General features: G+C 38.1%; 1 protein-coding gene across 1 annotated transcript in view; it reads left to right on the forward strand.

Moving 5' to 3' along the window:
• RCAN2 (regulator of calcineurin 2) overlaps window positions 1-20,204 on the forward strand; it is an 83,318-nt gene that overhangs the window by 21,250 nt on the left and 41,864 nt on the right. The window lies entirely within an intron of this gene.

Genomic DNA, 20,204 nt, shown 5'->3' on the forward strand with positions numbered 1-20,204 from the left:
ATAAATGTGACATCTGTAATGCCATTGTCATGAGCTGCTGTAAATCAAATCTTGTTCTGGCAAAGGCTTCATAACTATAATGTGAGATTCCAGCTAATCCTCAGTCATGGAGCAGCTTTGCTCTTCATGCTGTGGAGAGGTAGCATAGCCAAATGATTATTGGCCTATTTAGGACTTGGGACCCAAATTGTGTACAGGTTTATTTTTTTCTCCTGACAAGGACACCATTACCATTCCACCTAGTGTATCTGGATGTTGTTGGGATAAATGCAATCACAGTCTTTAAGATTGGGAAGGATCTCTGTGATCATGGAGTCCAACTGCTAGCCCAGCACTGCCACTAATCCATGTCCCCAAATGCCACATGCACCTTCCTTTTGAGCGCTTCCAGAGAGGGCAATTCCACCAATTCCCTGGGCAGCCTGTTCTAATGCCTGGCAACCCTTCCAGTGGAGAAATGTTTTGTAATATCCAATCCAAACCTGTTCTGGAGCATCTTGAGGCCATTTTCACTCATCCTTTTGCTTCTTATCCCGAGGAACAGACCACCTGAATACAGCTTCTTGTCAGGCACTTGTACAGAGCAAATATATCTCAGGAATGATTTAAGGCACTTAAGCCTGGCTATTACAGGGAGCCCATCATAATTTTTTTTTTCTTTTTTGTAAAGTAAAGGAGGAGAGGTACTGTTGCATTAAGAAGATTAAAATCTGAGCCATGTTTATGCATATTTATTGTCTTATTTGGCAAAACCCTATGAAGTGTATAGGTTTATTTGAAAGCAAGGTAATGCATAAGATGGATAGTTTCATCCTGGTTTAGATGAATGGGTTCAGCTGAAATATGTAGTAGTAAATTATTTAAATACATTTACAGTGTTTTTTGAACAAAATGAGAAGATTGAGTACTTGTGCTTTTCATAGCACAGCCTTGCGAAGGAGACTGTTTTTGGTAAAAATAACTTGATAAAAAGCTCTACTTTTAACTTTGAATCTTCTAATTTAAGAATATATTGCTTGTGCCTTTTCCACTTGACTGCTGAGGGGTGGGGAGAAGTCTTTGGCATTCTTATCTTTGTGGGGGAGGTGGAATGTCCTCCAGATATGCACAGAAATACTTAGCAGAACTAATTGGTGCCTAATGAGTATAGTCACTGTCTAGGGTGAAATGGTAGTTAATGAATGGATTGAAGAGAACGCTTCCTGAAATATTTGAATACATCAGTAGTTTTAAATACGTAAAATATGAGGAAAAAAAAATGTATAATTTTTAAGTCTTGCAAATAGGATTGATCTCTTTGATGTGGTTATTGATTATCTTAAGTGTGTTAGGTCTGTGATGCTTGTTAGTATAGCAGCAAATATAGTATCTTAGACCCTAGAGGAAATAAACACAACCAAAATGAATAATGTAACTAGAGATGCCAGGAACAGCCTTCTTAGGTAGGTATGACTCATGTCCCTCTAATACCTTAAGTAATCTTGGAGTTATCATGTTGTTTATGCAACTTGGACTTTTCAATTATTCCTAAATCAGAACATTTAATTATTAACTTCCTGCTCTAGGGTAATAACTAAAAATGTTTTTGCTATGTGTAGAAAAAAAATAGCATAATATGTTTGCATTAACTGAGTGTGATGATTGCTTTTTTCTGTATTTTGGATATGTAAGAGTAGATTATAAACCTTCCTACCAGCTGAATTTTTTTTGCTGTTTGTTTTTTTGTGTTGCATGTGCATATGCACATAGTGTGTGTACAGCCTTCAGGAAAATAATTCTGATATGGAAGTTCACTTTGATTTTCTTGGACTAGTAGAACAGCCAGGTAATTGTAAGAACAGCAGTAGGAAGTCTGCTTGCCAGATTTCAAACAAATGTGTTACTGGAGCAGTTTAAGTAATTTGGACTGGGCACAATAAATTTTTTAGGTAGAGGGACAACTCATCACTGTAAGACTTACTGTTTTATTTGCAAAACAGTTTTCTTAAACTGGAATTCAACTCTGTATACATCTTATTTCTCTTGGCAATGATGGAAGATCCTGTAGGCCAACTAGATATAAAGGATGGCTTTATATGCTCAAAAGTCATTATGATGTGCTATATTGTAATTGAAAGTTTGAGTAAATGTAGTGAGGCATTCAAAATGTGCTTATAGTGATATTTAAGTGGCAATCAAGGAGGAGTCAACAGAGATTTGTCAGACAAAAGAGAGACTCTTCTAAGCTCTTGGCAATATAAAGTATATTGTATTATTTGACTTAGAATTTAACTTCTCTCTCTACTTCAGGTTTTTTGAGTCTACAAGTAAGCAGACCTCCCTGCTTTTCCTCATGCACATTATAATTAAAAATATAATGAGAAGGTCCGAAACCAACACATTCCTTTTTGAGTCTGAGTGGTAACATGTCCCTGAGTAAAATGGGAAATGTTTTATTTGGTGCGTCTATGTGTCAGGCTAAGGTATGCTTTGTCCTCACTGGGAGTATTTGTTCCCCAAATTACTATTGCTGTCCTGAGCAATTAAGTTCCTGCATTGTGTCTTCATGGGATCACAGAGACATGAGTTGGAAGGGGTCTCTGGAGGCCATCTGGCCCAGCCTCTATCTCCAAGTTTAGGACTGTTGCCAGCACTAGTTGAGGTCAACTCTGACTTTTTTTCACCAGCTCTTAAAAACCTCCCTGCAACTCCACAGCCTCTCTGGACAGGTGACATCTGTGTTACCTTTCAAGTTTGTTTTTGTTTTTTTTTTTTCAGCACATTTGCAATTTGCCTTGTTGCTCGAAATGCTTAGGAAGATACTGAGCAATCTGTGCCCTGATACTGACCCTTGTGATAGTCACCTGTTATTTTTTGTCAAATGGATGCTGAGCACTCGATAATTAGTGTTCCAGCCTGTCCGTTCAGCAAGTTCTCAACTCATTTTAACAGACTGATCATGCAGCCCATGCTTCCTCAAATCACAAACGGGATCATTGGGTCAGGATTTAGATAAGTTGATCTTAGTCAAAGCTTTTTAAAGTGCTTAAGAAATAGGTGATATTAGCATCATATTTGGATGCTTAGTATTACTGTATTATTTCTTGTATCCGTGGTTTGGTTTTGGTTTTTGTTTTGTTTTGTTTTTTTGGTTGGCTTTTTTATTTTAATGTCTGAGAGTGATTTACAGAGCTCAGTTTGCCTTCTGTGAGCTACTGGACCTGAAACCTGAGCTGCTGAACAGCCAAAGAGATGTTGTTTCTTCCTTGGAAGCAGATGAGCCCTGGGAAAAGCTGGCTTCCAGAGCAGGAAATAGCATGGGAGGAGAAAGGTGAAGAGGAAGAGACCTGCAGTGCAACAGTTTTGGTAAGACAGAAGCACAAGCTGCAGAGACACTGGAAAGGGAGTTCCCAGGGAATCAAGAACACACTGAATTTCCTGCAGTGCAGGAAGCCACTTTACTGCTGGATGGAAAGCCTCCTGCAGGGCAGCCCTTCTATCTCTGAGGATGCAGCAGACAGGGGTAAATCTATTTCCAGCTGTGTTTCATTTCTATTTTCTCACCGTGAGGCTTGTGTATTTTAACATGTTAAGATTCCAGTCTTCAGTCACAGGTAACTGCATCGTGTGCTACTTCAGCAGGAGCAGAGCCAGCAGCTGAAGGAGGTGATTTATTTTACTTACTGATGAAGCAACATCTGGGATAGCATGTCCTGTTTTGGGCTTCTGTACACAAGTAAAAGGTGTAGACAAGCTGGAGAGGGGCTCTGAAGGGGAGCATGTGATGAGGACAGCCTGTGTGTGGGGCTGGGTTTCTTCAGCCTAAAGGAGAAGAATAAGACTGGAGGGACCTAATTGGTCTCTGCCATCAAGTGAGTGTGGAGAAGAGACAGACTTTACTTGTATGTGCACCATGAAAGGAGAGAAGGCAGCAAATAAACCCAGTCAGAATTTCCCACCTCAAAACTTAGAAGGAAAAAACAGTTTTCACAACAGGTAAGCACTGAATCAAGCTGCTTAAGGAGGCTCAGGAACCTCCATCCTTGGAAGATTTTCTTGGAAGTTGACTGAACAATCTGATTTGATTGCTCTCTGTTCCTTGAGCAGGAGGTTGCACCAGATGACCTCCAGAGGTCTCTTCCAAGGTAGATTATTCTCCTGGCCTATAAGACATATGTTTACATGGCAGTTTATTGGAGTATCCTGGAAATTAATGTGGGTTTAGGCACATGTCTAGTTTTTTGTCCTTTGACTTTTGAGGTTCATTCAGCAAAGTCAGTCATTTGTTTGTGCTGTGTTTCTCTTAAGGTTTTGTAAAGCATTTAATCCTTCCATGTGAGGACTGACACCTACTAAAGAAAATTGAGTCTGGTGTCATCCTTTTTCATGTCTGATTGGCAAATGTAGAGTTTTCTTGTGTGTAACCTGCCATAGATGGAGTGTGGGTGGTTGCAGGCCTCTTAAAATCCTACTTTTATTTTAACATATTCCTGGCCCTTCTGTGCATTGTTGTTACTACAAATCAGAAGTTCTCATACTTAGTGTTCCTTCCTGCATGACTGGGAAGAAATGGAAAATTGGATTAGCATTCTGACACCAACCTTATCTTTCTTGCGCTGATTAAATTTTTTTTTCCACATAGTGGCCAAATATCCTGTGCTGAAGTTCTTACTTTCTGACAACCTCTGCTAAAGGAAACTGTCTGTGGGCTGAGATGCTGCCAGAATGGGTCTGTTGTATTTATGTGTGGATGTGGTATTTCAGACTACTTTTTAAGCTAGTTCATGTTCTCTGAAGTGAGCATGCCTAGAATGCCTCTTCCACTTCAGTTTTGTTTCAAGAAATCCAATTTGCACAGTCAGCCTGAGCAGCGGTATGGAACAAAGTGAGATAGGTGAGGGTTGTCAGGAGGTTTGCTTCAAAAGCACAGTCCTGGTCTGAACTAAATTCAAATATAGTCACAGCTATAAAATACTGTTGTGTGTGTGAAATATATGGTAGTTGAGATTTTTCTTACCTGCTTATGGAGACTTAAAACTTATTCCTGGGGCCATATAGCATGAGCTTAAGTCATGTAAACTCTCTCAAACATTTCAAAATAAAAATGCATTTTTGATAACGAGTGACTACCACATTGTCATGGATTGTATTCTGATCTTTACATGTCTGTTTTGTGAAGCTACTGAACAGCCATCTGCAAATGTGTTGTGCTAGGGTGTGCTTAGCTGAATTTCAGATGTGGAGAGAGACAATAAAGAGCAGAGGGAGCAGAAGGGCAAATAATGGAAAAAATGTTAAATGTAGGGTTTAGTTAATTCCTTAAATTATAGTGTGAAATGTTAAATATGTGGGAAGTCATGCCTGATGAACCTGATGATGGTCTATGGTGATGACCTCAATGGATGAGGGCAGAGCAGTAGATACTGTTTATTTTGACTTTAGGTCTCTTGGCACTGCCCCCTGTACCATCCCCATGCACAAACTACTGGAGTAGGTACTAGATGAGTAGACAGTGAGGAGGTGTAGTGGGTCTAGTGGTTGCCAAATGCCAGTGCAGCCAATAGAATTACTTACTCATTTTCTGCTGTGAGATAAGGATTAGGAGAGCAAAGCAGGCTCAAAACTTTAAAGGGTATAAAGAAAACTTTATTAACAGAACTAAAAGAAAAATAATAAGAAATCAGAATAAACCTTCTAAACACTTCTCCTCCCAAATCTTCTTTCTTTTCTCTCTGATAACATAAAGAGACAAAATTTGGTATTTGCAGTCAGTTTACCACTTCTAAAATAATCTTTCTTAAGTTCCTGTAAGGAGAGGAGTCTCTCTTGCCATTCCATGGAGACTTTTCCACAAGAAACAGTTCTCTCATGGTTTGAATTTTCACAAATAGCAGCCACCTGGATATCTGCAATTGTAAGTCTCTCCTACGGTTTGGTAGTCTTCCCACAGCTACCACCATGGGTCATCTCAGCTTATTGGGGTACAATTTTAAGGATGAACTGTTCTAGTATAGAAACAAAAGTTCTCTTTGTTTATCTCTGGGAACAGAGGTTTCCTTTTTCTATCCCTGGGGCAAGGTTTCTCATCTGTCTCAGTTCAAACTTCTTATGTTGAAGTAGCTGTGATCCAATCTGCTTGCTTTAACACTGGTGCCTCTGTTCATGGCTGTGACTAGAACACTACATCCCTCAATACATTCTGTGAGTTACAGGGGAAAAAAATATAAGTCTGATGTATCAATTCTATCTTCACCATAGCCTTACAAGAGAATCTTAGCCCAAGGCATCTCCTCATTCTTCTCCCATCTGAGATGTGACTCCTTCACTGACCTTGGTGTGTCCATGTTGCTTCTCTAGGTGTCTTCACCCTTTCCATTTCCCTTACGTGAGAGAAAGGCAGGAAGCAAGAGAGTTTTTCCTGGGGTTCATTTGTTTTTAAATGTGATTTCACAGAGGCGCATTCTGCTGTCTTACGTGGTTTAACAGGGTGTCAGGATTCAAAACTAGCCAGCTGATTGGTTCTGTCAGGTCCAAAGGAAGCTGCAAGGTCCTTACAGGAAATCACTTCCGTAGCTTGTGTTTTTTTTCCTTAACTGAAAACTAAACTATGTTTAACCACAACAGGAGGATTGAACAGTGTCTCAGCTGCTGAGATAAAAGGGTTGAGATCAGCAGAACAAAGTCCAGCTGGTGTTCAGACATTGGTGGTGCACCCCTAAGGTTGCAGCTAGGGGCAGTGCTGTGTGTAAGCATCTCCTGAAGATGAGTGAAAAAGCTGAATCCAGACTCTTTTCAGTGGTGTTCAGTGAAAAGAAATACACTGGACACAAACTGAAAAAATAGAAAAATAATTTAAACATTAAGAACAATTACAATAAAGCCTTCTTTTTATGGTGGAGTGGTCAAGTGTTAGCATAGATTGCTTAGACAGACTGTGAACTCAGTCTTCAGAAATATTTGAATCCTGACTGGACATGACCCTCAGCAACTTGCTCTGTTTTGACCCTGCACAGAGCAGGTTGCGTTGGACTAAATGATCTCCAGACTTGCCCTTCAGCTTCCTTCCCTTATAAAAAAGTCACAACTTCATGCAGTGCATTCCTATAAAAGTTCTGTGTGAAGCAGAATTTTATTGGTACATTCAGGAGTGTTGATGTGCTGGTTCCTGTCTGCTCTTGCATTGCAGACCACTTAACTTAAAAAGGTCAATTGCTCATACTGATTTAGCACTCCTTAGAATAATTTTATCACAGACTTTATTACACAAAATTGGGCACTTTCTTGACTGACACTTGTTGAAGTTTTTACCCAAATTAAAATCAAACTGTGGAAGTAAAATAGCTTCTAGTATACTCTTAGATTATGTTATTCCTGTTAGGTCTGGATTTGAGACTGCACTCCCAGTTTACTGGTAGTTATAACCCACTGTTGTTTGTGCTTCATTGGCTCTTTTGGTAGGAATCTTCTTTAAGTTGTCTTGGATAATTGCATATTTTCTCCTGACTTGAGTCATCAGCATGAAAGCTGGAGTTGATTCAGCTTCCCAGTTCTTACCTGGCTGCTTGCATCCAGTTGGACTGATTTAGTGTTCCTTTACGTGTGCTTTGCTGGCAATGTAAAGACTTGAATGACTTCATCCAAACGCTTGTTCCTTTTCTGATGCCTTTTTTGTTCTTTTATGCTTAGTGTGTTGCAAACACCTCTGCCCTGGTTCCAGGTGGCAGACCTGGACAAGCAGTCGAAGTTTATCTGCTCAGCAAACTTCAAGAACTGTTCTGTGGCTGCAGGAATGTGTTTGACCAGCGCAGCCTCTGAGCTGAGCTGACCACGCACTTGAGTGTGATGACTCCCACGCTTTCTCCCAGGCTATTTCATTATTCAGCATCACTGTTAAGCACCTTCCCTGTGAATCATTGTGCCTGTGGTTCTGATGTATTGGAAGATGTAAAATGCTGTGAGATAGGAATGTGCTCAGGATTCTTTTTCCTCCTCTCCAATGCAATCACTCTTACGTATTCGTGCTGCTGTTTTACATTTCCATTTCAAATTTATCGCCTTCTTTGCTCTGCATTTATTCCCTCCCACACTTAAAAATCCTTCAAATCACTCCTGTCTTTTTCTTTCCCACAGCAGTGCCAATCATCCTGTCCTGTTAACATTCTCACAGACATCTTGGAACTTGTTCTTCAATCACAGGAGTTATTCGCTTCCCATGCCACAGTCATCTTTTCTCTCTCTCTCTTTACATTGTGCTGAGGTGTTGTGAAGTGACATCAGCACTTGTCTTTCTTTACCAGGAAGTATTCTGCTGCTGAAACCTGGGAATGCAGTGGCTTTTTCCACATGTTAATTATGTTACCTTACCTGGGTTGTTGGTCCTGGTCAGCTTTTGGTTCCAATTTTGGTCTTTCATGCTTTGAAGACTTTGAGCCATCAGTGGATTTGTGGGTGCTGACCTGTTCGTGAATTGTCGTGGGTCACGCGTGGGTTGTCATGAATGTGACAGATAAAATTGCTGCTAATAATACAACTCAGTAGGAGATAGTCATAACCTTCCTATGGATTGGTACTTCTGCTGCTGGCACTGAAGGGAGCGTTCTCTTCTGCACTTTGTTCTGCACCCATCCTTCCTTGTCTGCATTAGCAATTTTCTGTTTGAAATTATTTATTATACGTGAGACCCTATTGATATCTGAAATAAGCCATACTAGACAAAAATCTGTTAAAAATTCTCTTCAAAAAGAGTCCAACTTTAAATTTCTGCTGCTTTATTTTGGCATTCAGGTGTATGGAATGCAATGATCTCTTTCAAAACACCTTCCAAATGTCTGTTGAATTTGTGCAGGCTTGTGCTTTCTTACCACATTTCTGCCTGTATTTAAGAAAGCTGTATTTATGTTTGTCCAGTAACAGAGTTTTATGAGTTGATGATACAACCCCAGGTTGATGAAATTTAAAGTTGTCCTAACCCTCTGCTTTTGATTTGGGGTGAAAATTTCAGATGTTTTTTAATAGAATTTGTAAACAATGCACTAAAGTAAAAAAAACACTCAAATAGTGAGATCTCAGAATTAATTTAAGAGACAAGGTTAAATGGTTAGAAAACTTTATTCTGCAAAAACAGGATGTAGAGAGAACACAGGAGTCTCTTTTTCTAGTTCAGCCATTTGAGTGGTTTTCCAGATTGCAGCAGATTCTGTACATTGATAAATGGAGGTCTGAGATAGTAGAAAGAAAGAAGCTTGAGTTTGCTTCTCTGTTATCTGCCATTTTGAAGACTGAAATCTCTGTCTGGGATCTGTTTGTTCTTTTCCTTTGAATTTAAAACTGCATGGATTTCAGGCCACTTTTATTTACGTAAGTTCTGCAGCGTTCTGTTACTTAACAAATTCTTGTTGTAAGTACCAGTGACTCTGGCTTCCCATTCACCAAAGGAAGTAATACTTCAATTCCAGACAAAGCAAATTCCGTACAACTGAATTCTCCATCATTATTACATGTAAAGAATTATAGACAGAAAATTATTGGATATTAAAAAAAAATTATATTGGTTGCAGCATGCAGCTGCTCTGTGGATTATACAATCACTGTTTGAGAATAATGACTTTTAAATAATAGAAAAATACCTCTGGGTTTTTTTTCTCTGCCTTTTAAAACTTTGCTTTGAAAAAATGTTCTTCTCATCATCTTTCCTCTAGAAGTACTGCTGAAATAGTTCTTAACCTTGTAATTCTGCCTACATTTTAGGGGCAGAGGAACTGCTGTTGGTTTTGAGCATTAAGCTGCATAAATGTTTTACTTCAGAAATTTGTATAGTAGCAAATAATCCAGAAAAAAATAATTATTTTGTGTTTATCCTGATAAATGGAAGGATTTAATTAGCAAATTGAGATACAGCAGTTTTAAATGGGGAATGGCTCAAAGGCATTAGAGGAAAAGTCAAAGATGTGGGCCATTAAAATTGGAATACTTTTTTTCTAGACTTAAATTGATGTTTAAAAAAATCCTAGGAGTGCCTTGAAGATTCTTCATGGCATGATTTTGTGTTGGTAACTACTCTGTCTTCCAGAAAAGCTTTTGTAATCTGTACTTTCAAAATGCCCCATCCCTGGAAATAGCCAAGGTCAGATTCGACAGATTGCTCATTGCAGGGGGTTTGGAGAAGATGCCCTTTAAAGGTCTCTCCTATGATCCTGTGATATTTAGTAGCTTTTGAACATTTATTTTACAGCTTTGTAACTAACTTTACATGTAAGTGGATGTTAATATAGAAACCTGTCTCCTTGTCAGCCACCTTTCCTTTACAGAAACAAGACAGGAAGTTGGGAGTGTCTTTAGGGATGCCAGAATATGTGTCTTTATTGGTGAATGTGATTTCAGTCCCTGTGGGTTTGTGTTGCTGCCAGGGTGGGCTCAGTGTAAGCCCCTGTGGCTGCTCAGTGCCCCTGTCTCATAGCCTTGGCAGACTGATGGGAATCTTACGGTGCTTAGCATGGAGCTTTTTATGTGCAAATTTTATATATTATGTCCATCACTATGGTGAATGTGATGCCTTGAAGGCTTCAGTGGGCTTCTGTTTGTACAGTGTAACATAGCAGACTGCCCTGAGACAATCTGCAACTTGATACAGGAATTGTTTTATTGGGAAATTGGTTCTTTTAAAATCTGACCACTGTATATGGCCTGGTCCATGTCCCTTCAGAAATTTGGCTGCATTGTTGATGTATGTAAAATACTTTAAAAATGGCAACCAGACATGACCATCACATTTTAAGATTTACAAGGACATCAACAGAACAGAAAATAGTAACTCAGTTGCTATGATCAAAAGATAAGACACTATTCTTTCTTCAAGTTGAATTCAGTTACCTTCAAGGAATGTTTCCTGGTCCATGACTGTCTTCAGTTGCCTCCATTTGTCCCAGAAACACAAACGTGCTTGAGACACACTGAGATTTGCTCCTAGCCTAAATTACTGCATCAGCTGCAGGGCTTATCCTTGCCCTGAGAAGGGGCTGCTGTCACTGGATGTCATCCAATGTCAGAACTCTCTTTAGCAGTCTTTTAAGTGCTAATTTAAAGAATTGTGACCTTCTTGGGTTACACACATTTTGGAGCAAGAATTTCTTCTTGTTCAACTCGATGAAACCAGGGTATGGAATGAAACAAAGCAGTTCCAAGTGATCCTTTGATAGAGCAGGTGGTACAGCCAAGGTGCCTCTTGCTATGTGTTGTAATATCTGAGCCAAAATTTATCTCTGTGGCCTGAGAAAATTGTTACATGGTTAGAGGGATCTCAAGTGAACTAAAGCAGGATTTTGCTTGTCCATCTCAAGTAGAAAGATGAATATCAAGTTCTGACTGTAAAATCTCAGTTTATGACTAAAATGCATAGATACTACATTAAAATTTCATAATAAATTGCAAATTAATACTTAAATATTTTTTGTCTTTTCAACAATGAGGAAGCAATCAGCTTTCTACAATAAGCTCTGCTTGCTGCAAAGAAAAAGAAGGTGTTGAAACAAATTCATATTTTATGGTCAACATTAGTGTGGAACACCTCACATCAAAGGGCATAAGGTGGAGAGGACTGGAGGTTTTTAGTCAGAACTTTTTCTCCCTTAACTGAGATACTGTGCACTGTATAAAAAAATGAGGCTATTGGATTAATTCTTTAATGATTGAAATTTTTGAGTGCTTCAGTGCCAGCACTCTCCATTCATAGCTTATTTGTACTGTTCTAATTTAAGCGACTAAAGAGAAAATTAAGTGGTCTATAGCCATGTGATAAGCTTTTAATTGGAGTTGTATTCATAACTTCTGTGAATTGATTAATGTAACCAGACTAGAATATTACTATGAAATTGTGTTAACAGAGTGCAAAAACAATTAGCAAATTAAAGTTAAATCACGAATAAATATTCTCAGATAATTTTATGAGCATTCTTGTGAAGAAATAAAAACTTAACTAAATATGCATTGCTTGGTGAAGAGGTGAAGGCAGCTGTGATAAAGTTGTGAGCAAAAGTTAGAGTAGAATTTACTAGGGCACAAGTGGTCATGAATAAGAATGCAGAACTGAGCAGGAGATAAAGTCATTGTGTAGTAACAGATAATTTTAACTACCATTTCTGTTGAAGACTTCCCTCATTTGGATGTTTAAATCTATGTTGGACAAAGTGATAGATGGGCTGGGCTACAGAGTACAACTAACATCAGATTATCAGGTCTGCATTTGTGTATCTGGACATGCACAAGTCAAAGACAGTTGCTGTGGGACTGAAATTATGACTTCATAAAAGTTTTACTTTAGAGTTTCTGAGATCCAGTGATTATTTGAGTTTTTGACCTGTGCAATTGTAATGTTTTAATGCAGTTAAAAAAAAAAAAAAGCAGGTCCATTAGGTCTAGAAAGTATCTTTGATTGATAAAGCATGGCTGGGAGCACAGGCAACTACAAGACCTTAAACATGGCCCACAGTACCTGGACAGATGTGGACTGTTGCATGCTACTGGGTCTCAAAACTTAAAGTATTCCTGATAGACTTAGTTACCTGGAGTAACTGCAGGTGTGGTTTAGGGATCAGTTCTAGGCCCCAAATATGCGTAGCCACTTAATGTGCAATCTACAGAAAAATTAACCAGCATATTCCCAAAGTTAAACAAGTTCATAAGCTGGGCTTGCATAGGTGCAAAGCAACTAGAGTCTAAGAAGCTATGGAAGAATAAAAAGGTAGAGAATGAGAAAATCTTGTTTCTAAGAAAACAAGAAACTTCACAGAAACAGTTATTTATGATTTCTCCAGTTTTGACAGGGGCTTCTGATTAAAACTGAATTACTTGAAGTAAAATGAACAAACAAACAAACAAAACCCCAAGCAAACAACCTACAAATAAACCCTATTCTAAAGTAACAACTGAACTTGCTGTAGGTTAGTTGGACCCAATATTTGGGTTCTCCCCCTTGTGCCTTTGGCCTTCCTAAACTTTTTTTTCCTTTTCTACTTTCCTATCAAAAGTAGAATGAGTTAGAATTTTTGTATAGAAATGTTCTACTACTGAAAGATGCTTTGGTTTGGGGAATATCATGCATCTGAGCTCATTGTTTGAAGCTCCATGCTTCAGAAGGCAGCTGACTGTTTAAATATAGATCAGTTGCTTTGAAATAAGATCAATTTTCTGTCACTCATTTGTACTTTAATGTATTTGCTATTTAATTACTGTCAATTTAATATTGACAATGCACTGTCAAGCTCTTTTATATAAGAGTGTGGACCAACATTATAGAATAACTAAATGGTTTGGAACTGTTTTAAATACCTTCTGAAACCACACTGATACCTCATATATGAAATGCCTGTATAGGAACTATTTATGCTTCAATTTTTAAATTGTTTTATTTTTGTTGATATCTCTTTAGAGCTGTATCATGCTTCATAAAAATATGGAGATACTGAATAAACTGAGAGTTCAAAACATAGGAACAGAACTGGTTCTGGTCCTTTCTCGGGCTGGGTCAATGGAAGACTGTTCCTTGAGTTTTAGTTAGGAAAATAACTGTGGGTTTTAGGGAGAGGAAAAAGGGGAAACTAAATCTGATCTGTCTTCAAATAAGATACAGGTTCTGAAATGGCCCATCATGGTCTCTTTCTTCTGTTTGTGAAATCAATTAAATCCATCTTATAAGGAGAAACTAGGATAAATCCATTTTGTAAGTACAAGTGCACTGGTATCTTAGAATTACTCAGATTTTTTTTTTTTTTTTTTTTTTTTTTTTTTTTTTTTTTTTTTTTTTTTCCTGATCATCATGTTCACATATTCAGGGAAAAAAATCTTCCTTAACAGTATTCTTATTTCACTTTAGAGCCATTGGAATCTTTATATCTGACTTTTAGACTTTTAGGTCTCATTGTATCTAATCTCCATCTGTCTTTTGAACATAAATAAAACAGTAATAGCAGAGGATTTAGACAGTAGAGTCACCTGTAGCAAAGACAAGAAGTAATATTTGTATATGGCAAATTTTAAGTATCAACACCCTTTTTTTGTCTGCAGTTTAATCTGAGGATTAACAGAAGAGACTATTTGTTTTAAAGTGTTACAGTAAAATAAATCCCACCCTATAATATCAGGATAAAATAGCAATTACATAGGAAATTTATTATGCATTGCTTCATTATTTGCTGTCTGACTGCATGCTGTTTGACAGTGGGCTTTTTTCTCTCTCTTTTTTTTTTTTTCCCCTTTGAACTGGGCTGCTTTTGCTGGCTTGGCAGTAAAGGCTGTTTTCTCTCACCACAGCCATTAAATCTCTCACCTGCGTGTCCTGTGCAGAGCTGCAGTTGAGAGATAAGGTTGGTCTCTCTCACAGCAGTGAGCATTGGTATTCCAGGCTCTTCTTTCAAGGGCATTTTGCTGTGATGAAGCATCTGAAATGACAAGGAAAACATACAGACATGTTAAATACCCTTGCTAGTCTGAGACAAGTAAAGGTAAATGGAAATTATTTTAAAATACATTTTGAAGCTGTTAACAGAGCTTGTGGATAACTGCAAATCACAGTTTTAGGCAGGAGCATTATAGACCAATTCCAACTGGCATCATCCATTAAAATAGCAAATAATAATGGAGAGTCCTTGTCCTGGCGAGATTACACTTAAAATCTAAATAAAACACAAAGCTCTGAGCTATTTCTGAATGTGTGCTCCTGCATGTTCTTCATCCAAGGTCACAAAGTTAGTTGTTGTGAAGAATTGAATCCATTTCTTCAGTGTCTTACTCCTGTGACAGCCCCTGAGCACCTCCATCTTCCCACTGGGAACTGAGGGAGATGCTTGGGATTTCAGTTTCCTACAGCTGTCAGAGCACTGGCCTGGCATCCTCTGTGTGTGTGAATCTCATACAGAATCCTTATAGGACCTGGTTTTAATTCTGTTTTCAAGTACTGCAAGAATAAACATATGTAAGGACTTCACCTGTTTTGTAGTCTTCAGTCATTATTACTTTTACAAAATTAAAAACAGCATAAAAATATGTTTTACATGTGCTTGTTAATATTGGATGCATTGACAGAGCAGGTATCACCATTCCTATCCTGCTGTTGGAGAAATTGATTAACAATGATAACTTAATGTGTAGGATTCAATTATAGATTAGCACTTAAATTACAGCATCAGCTTGTACATATGTGCTAGATGCTTATGTTTCTGTTGTAGTTGCTGAAAATCTCATTAGTAGTCAGAGGTTGGAGAGAAATGCCGTCCATCCTAAACTACACAGCAAGTGATTGATCAGCAAAATCCCACTCTAATAATCTATGGAGTGCCTTGAACAGTTGCCCAAATAATAAGTTCTAATTTAAATATCTTAAAGAACCTCTTGGGGCCTCTGGCTGATGGTTCAGAGGAGGGAGATATTCCAGAGGTCCTGGATCATGTCTGTCAAGCCTGTATGTGTGTCTTGGATACCCTTAGGCATCTCCCATTGCATTAGCTATCCATGCTAGAGCTATGAAATGAATTCCCAAATCTGTTGCTTATACTGGCAATGTGTGCACCAGCATGTGGGGATCTATGTTTCGTTCTCTTAATTTGAAATCTATGCAATTTATCAATGATACTGTGTAGCTAGGCTGAAAAGAAATTCAGCTTACACTGCAGGGTTATGATCTTCTGTTGCTAGGGATTCATGTGTGTGTTATGTATTCTGTAGGTGTTCATGGGTTCACCAGACGAATCAAGGATGTCTTGACTCCTGAACTGCAGCAGTTTATTTTACCAGAGAAGTTTGCAATTTGGGACCATAACAGTTGTTTTCCTTTGTGGATCTGGCACAGGAAAGGATTTGTAACCATTCTGAGTTGACAGAAGACACACGCACAGATTTCCACCCCCTCACACCTCCCTGAATTTAGTTGGAGCGAAGGACTATGAATGGTACAGCCACGTTAAAATAATTGAGCAGCTCTGACTCACAGTTGCAGCTTGTGTAGCTGAATGAGACAGCAGTGATGCTGCCTGACTGACACAGTTGTTTATGCAGTCACTGAAATATTCTCCCGTCATGTGCAGGCCTTTGAGTTGTTTGGTATTAACTTTATTAAAGAGGAAGAAATCCTTCATAATGCTGATGATTTGTTTTATTTTCTTGGAGGCCCTCAGATCCCGAGACTTAGAAGCATGACTAACAGAAAATTATTGCCTACAGAAATGCAAAATATCATTTAAAATACAGAAAGGCTACTTTTCCTGAAAGCAAAGCCAGCCAAAGCATTTTCTAAAATCAAAAGTCTCTGCATATATGAGGAACTTACTGATTTAGGATCATTCTAAATTTAATTTAACTTTTATTGTCCGGTCAAGATTCTGTGTCTTTGAAAGTCTTCATAGGAATGATTACTTATTTTGAGAAGGGGTTTATTGGAGTCCTTTTCTTTGCCCACAAGTGATGCCACTTTGGGATTTGTAGAAACTTTAGTTTGGGTGTCAGACTCATTGTGGGAAAATCAGTGGGTTTGTAGCTGTTGGATAGTTCAGTGTTCCTTATTTACTGCAATGGTAGTTAAATATTCTATTTAAAATATACATTTCCAAACAGTTTGATGGCCGTTCTGTTTGCTAGCGTGTTCCTCTGGCTGGATTTGTCTGTTGCTTCCATTGTTTTGGGGGTAATTGACCTTAGCACAAGCCAATGTTCACTGTCATGAGAAAAAAAAATTATTTCTGTGGATGAGCTGAACCTTGCCCAATCTTCAGTGTTCTATTTTCTTGATGTCCTTGTGAAACACCTCTTTGAAGGAGCTGACTTTTCTCCTGAAGAATATTTGTGGTTGGCCTTTTTTATCTTCTGCTGTAGACAAAGAAATTGGAAGAACTATCTTTCTGGATTCTTTTTTTCAGGACTGTCTCATACTTTTCTAAATTTTTCTGTGGCTTTGAAAGTATATATCATTTATAATTCCGCTAAAAATGAGATTATATTTGTAAAAGTGTATTCCTACTGATAGGTAAGAGCATGGTTTAAATGCTGTTTACTTGTGTGGTAGGCTGAACAAGATCAATAGAGATGCACATCATTAGAAGCACTTCAGCCATAATGTGAATCCATTCCCAGTGCTCCATTCAGCCCCCAAAGGGTCATTGATGGAGGCCTCATTTTTATTTTTTGGGATTTACACGTTGACCTAGTAAGGTTTGCACCTGCAAGCAGAGCTGCTACAGAAATAACCCCTCTAGTACCAGTGGTAACAAGCACAAGCTTCATCCACAGAACAAAAAAGTCAAAATCTGAATTTAGCTGCTGGTTTCGGTTACCACGTGGTTGATGTTATTGTGAGGTCCAGAGCCAGTGAAGTTGCCCTAAGGCTAAGTCAGTAGTAGTTTGCTTGCAAAAGGAGGGTCAAAATTTTGCAGCAGTTGTTTTAATGACTTGAGAGTTGAGCTTGAAAATCTTAAATCTGTGGTGCTGCTCATATGTGTTGAGCTGAGACACAGCTGGAACTACAGGAGGAAAGCAACTCTGTACACAGGAGTAAAGGCTGTGTTGTCTCAGGAACTGTACAGATGGAGAAAGGAAGATTCCTGGCTGGAATGGCATGGCTTTTATTTTCCTTCTGGTTGAGGAAATGCAAATATAAAATCTGATGAAAATATAAGACCTGATAATCAGGTGTTAATCATCAGAGTCTAGTGATGCTATGAGGTTACTGTGGTGCTTGTGAAGGAACCATAACCTGGAATATTGCTCTGAGTTCTAGAACCTGTCTGATGCCTATGCATGTAACTGTGAAAACTTGTTATTTGCATGCTCAGCCTGATTTTACAAATGAGCCTCAACTACTCCTAAATTCAGCCTCCTGAGATATTCCAGTAGTGAGTAGTGCCCCTTGAATTCCATGCACAACTCTTGCTATGGAAAAACACTGAAACACATCAAGAAGCTTCTGAATAACTGTTGAAAACTCTCCACTTTCTGTTCTCAGAATTTATGGTCATGGTCTTAAACTCCATATAAAGTTGGTGAGGGATGGAAGTAGAGTTACATTGTGGAACCAGTTTGTGATACTGAAGGAGTATCAGTACAATGCTGAAGTGCAGGTCTGTCTATATCAACTTCTATTTATTAAATATAATACTTTAAAATATTCATGAAACATGGCTTCATTTTTTATTGGGAATTTGGTGAACTGAAATTAGCAAGACCATCTAGAGACAGAGTTAAGAAATCTTTTGAAAGAAATTGAAATGCTTTTTTCTTTAAATTTGGATGAAAAGGAAGTCTCCTGAACTGGAGAAATAAGTCAATATTAACCAATTTTAAAGCGTTCAATAATAAATTTTTCATTAACATTAGGTGAGACTACAAGGAATTGTGGAGTACCCTGAAAAAAAACCATTCACATAGGAATGTCTTGATTTCAGCTGAGAAGTGAGCACTGACAAATAGAATATGACATATATTAGCTGGGGTACTCAAAAGCTTTGTAGACTTCTGTTAGGTAATCTTTGTTTTCAAGAGGCAAAACCAACTAGGTTATCTTTGTAAACAGCTCACTAAAATGCCCTAGTGAGCTAGAGTGATTTTTAAGGGGGAAAATTAAGTTATACTTTGGAATAGGCAAGAAAAAGCAAGAAATGAAAGTAATTGTGATCTCAGTAAGGTCTCCTTATTCAGATTGAGTGGGAAAATTGCAGTGATTCTCCTTTGAAAGGAGATGAACAGTGGAAGTGCGGGAATAATCTTGAAGTGGAACAGGTCAGTTTGCACATCAGGTGCCAGTTTTCATAAGAAGATAAAGGCTATTGAAATTGAGAGGTGACAGTTTTTAAAGAACAAGAAGGGGAAAAAAATATTTCTAGAACTATCCAGTGTAGCTCTATAATGTAAGATCTTTTTTCCATCACTGTTGTGGAACCACACTCAGGCCAGCCATCACCCTCACTCTGGATGCCTTTATGGACCTTAGAGACCATCATCATCTGGTTCTTGATATTTTCCTTTCCCAAATGCTTGTTTTGTTTTCATCCTGTTGGTCCATCACTGTTAAAACTTTCATAAGACTCAGACACATGACTCATCTTTGCTTTCAGGGTTTCCTTCCAGCTCTTTGGTAGCACTTACTGGCTTCTCACTTTTCTGATGCCTTGATTTTTCCATCGCTGTCTGCCTACAACCTCAATCAGGCCTTTATGGATTTTTTTCTCTGTTAGCACATACATATTATATTCAAATGTATGAATAAAAGGTCCGATAAACACTCACAAAAATGTTAACTTCAAATTCTTTCTAAAAAGTGGTTTCCTGTGGTTTATGAGAAATCTTGACAGTGATTAAGTGACCAGTGCAAAAAGAAATTGATATTTGTGACAATTCATTTTCTGCCTTCTTCTGCCCTATCCATTTCTGTTGGTCTGTATTGGTCTGGGTTTGTAAAATATTTACTGGTGGGATAGGTTTTTGTCCTGGCTGTGGATCTTAGTTTGTGATTACCGCTGGGGAGGTTGCTGTAAATGCAAGTTGAAAAGTGGGAAAATTATTCAATAGAACTTGAAAAAGAATTTTCTGGTAAGTGATATTGGCTTATTTGTCTCAGCATCTAATGTCTCTGCCCTGTTACAGTAAAGAATTTCTTCCTAACACTTAATGTTAGTATAATTAGGAGTTTATCTGTGAGTAAGTGGAGGTAAGCAGAACAGTCTCTTACACTGAGCCATAAGCTACTTCTAGGTTCATACCAATAGTTAAATATTTAATTCTCCTTATTAATCAGATGTATCCATAAATGCCAATTCTAGGCCTACAACAATTAATAGTAATTTTTGAATCACAAAAATGAAATAGTAGAGGAAAAATAATGGTGCCAGTCTGGGATAAAGATCACTTCAGAAGTCTCAGACTTGTAGATATTTTATTTCTACCATTAAAAAAATAATAAATAAACAGATCACTGAGTCAGCAGGTGTAAAGCATCTTCATTTCTACTTGTTTCTTTTGTTGAACTCAGTTCTATTTGTGAAGGGTTAACCCTTAGGATGAATGGTGTAAAGTTTGCCTAGTGTGAAGTCCTAATTTCAAGGAAATTTTCATGTTCTGTTCTTTGAAGGGGTATTGACTTCCAATCTGCACACAGACATGCCTCTGATCTTCCTGGGGATGAGTCACAGTGCAACGTGGATGCAAAGCACTGGCATCAAATTTGCAGTGTGTTGATCACTGTTGATGAC

This window comes from Lonchura striata, chromosome 3, assembly GCF_046129695.1.
Source record: "Lonchura striata isolate bLonStr1 chromosome 3, bLonStr1.mat, whole genome shotgun sequence".
Lineage (NCBI taxonomy): Eukaryota > Metazoa > Chordata > Aves > Passeriformes > Estrildidae > Lonchura > Lonchura striata.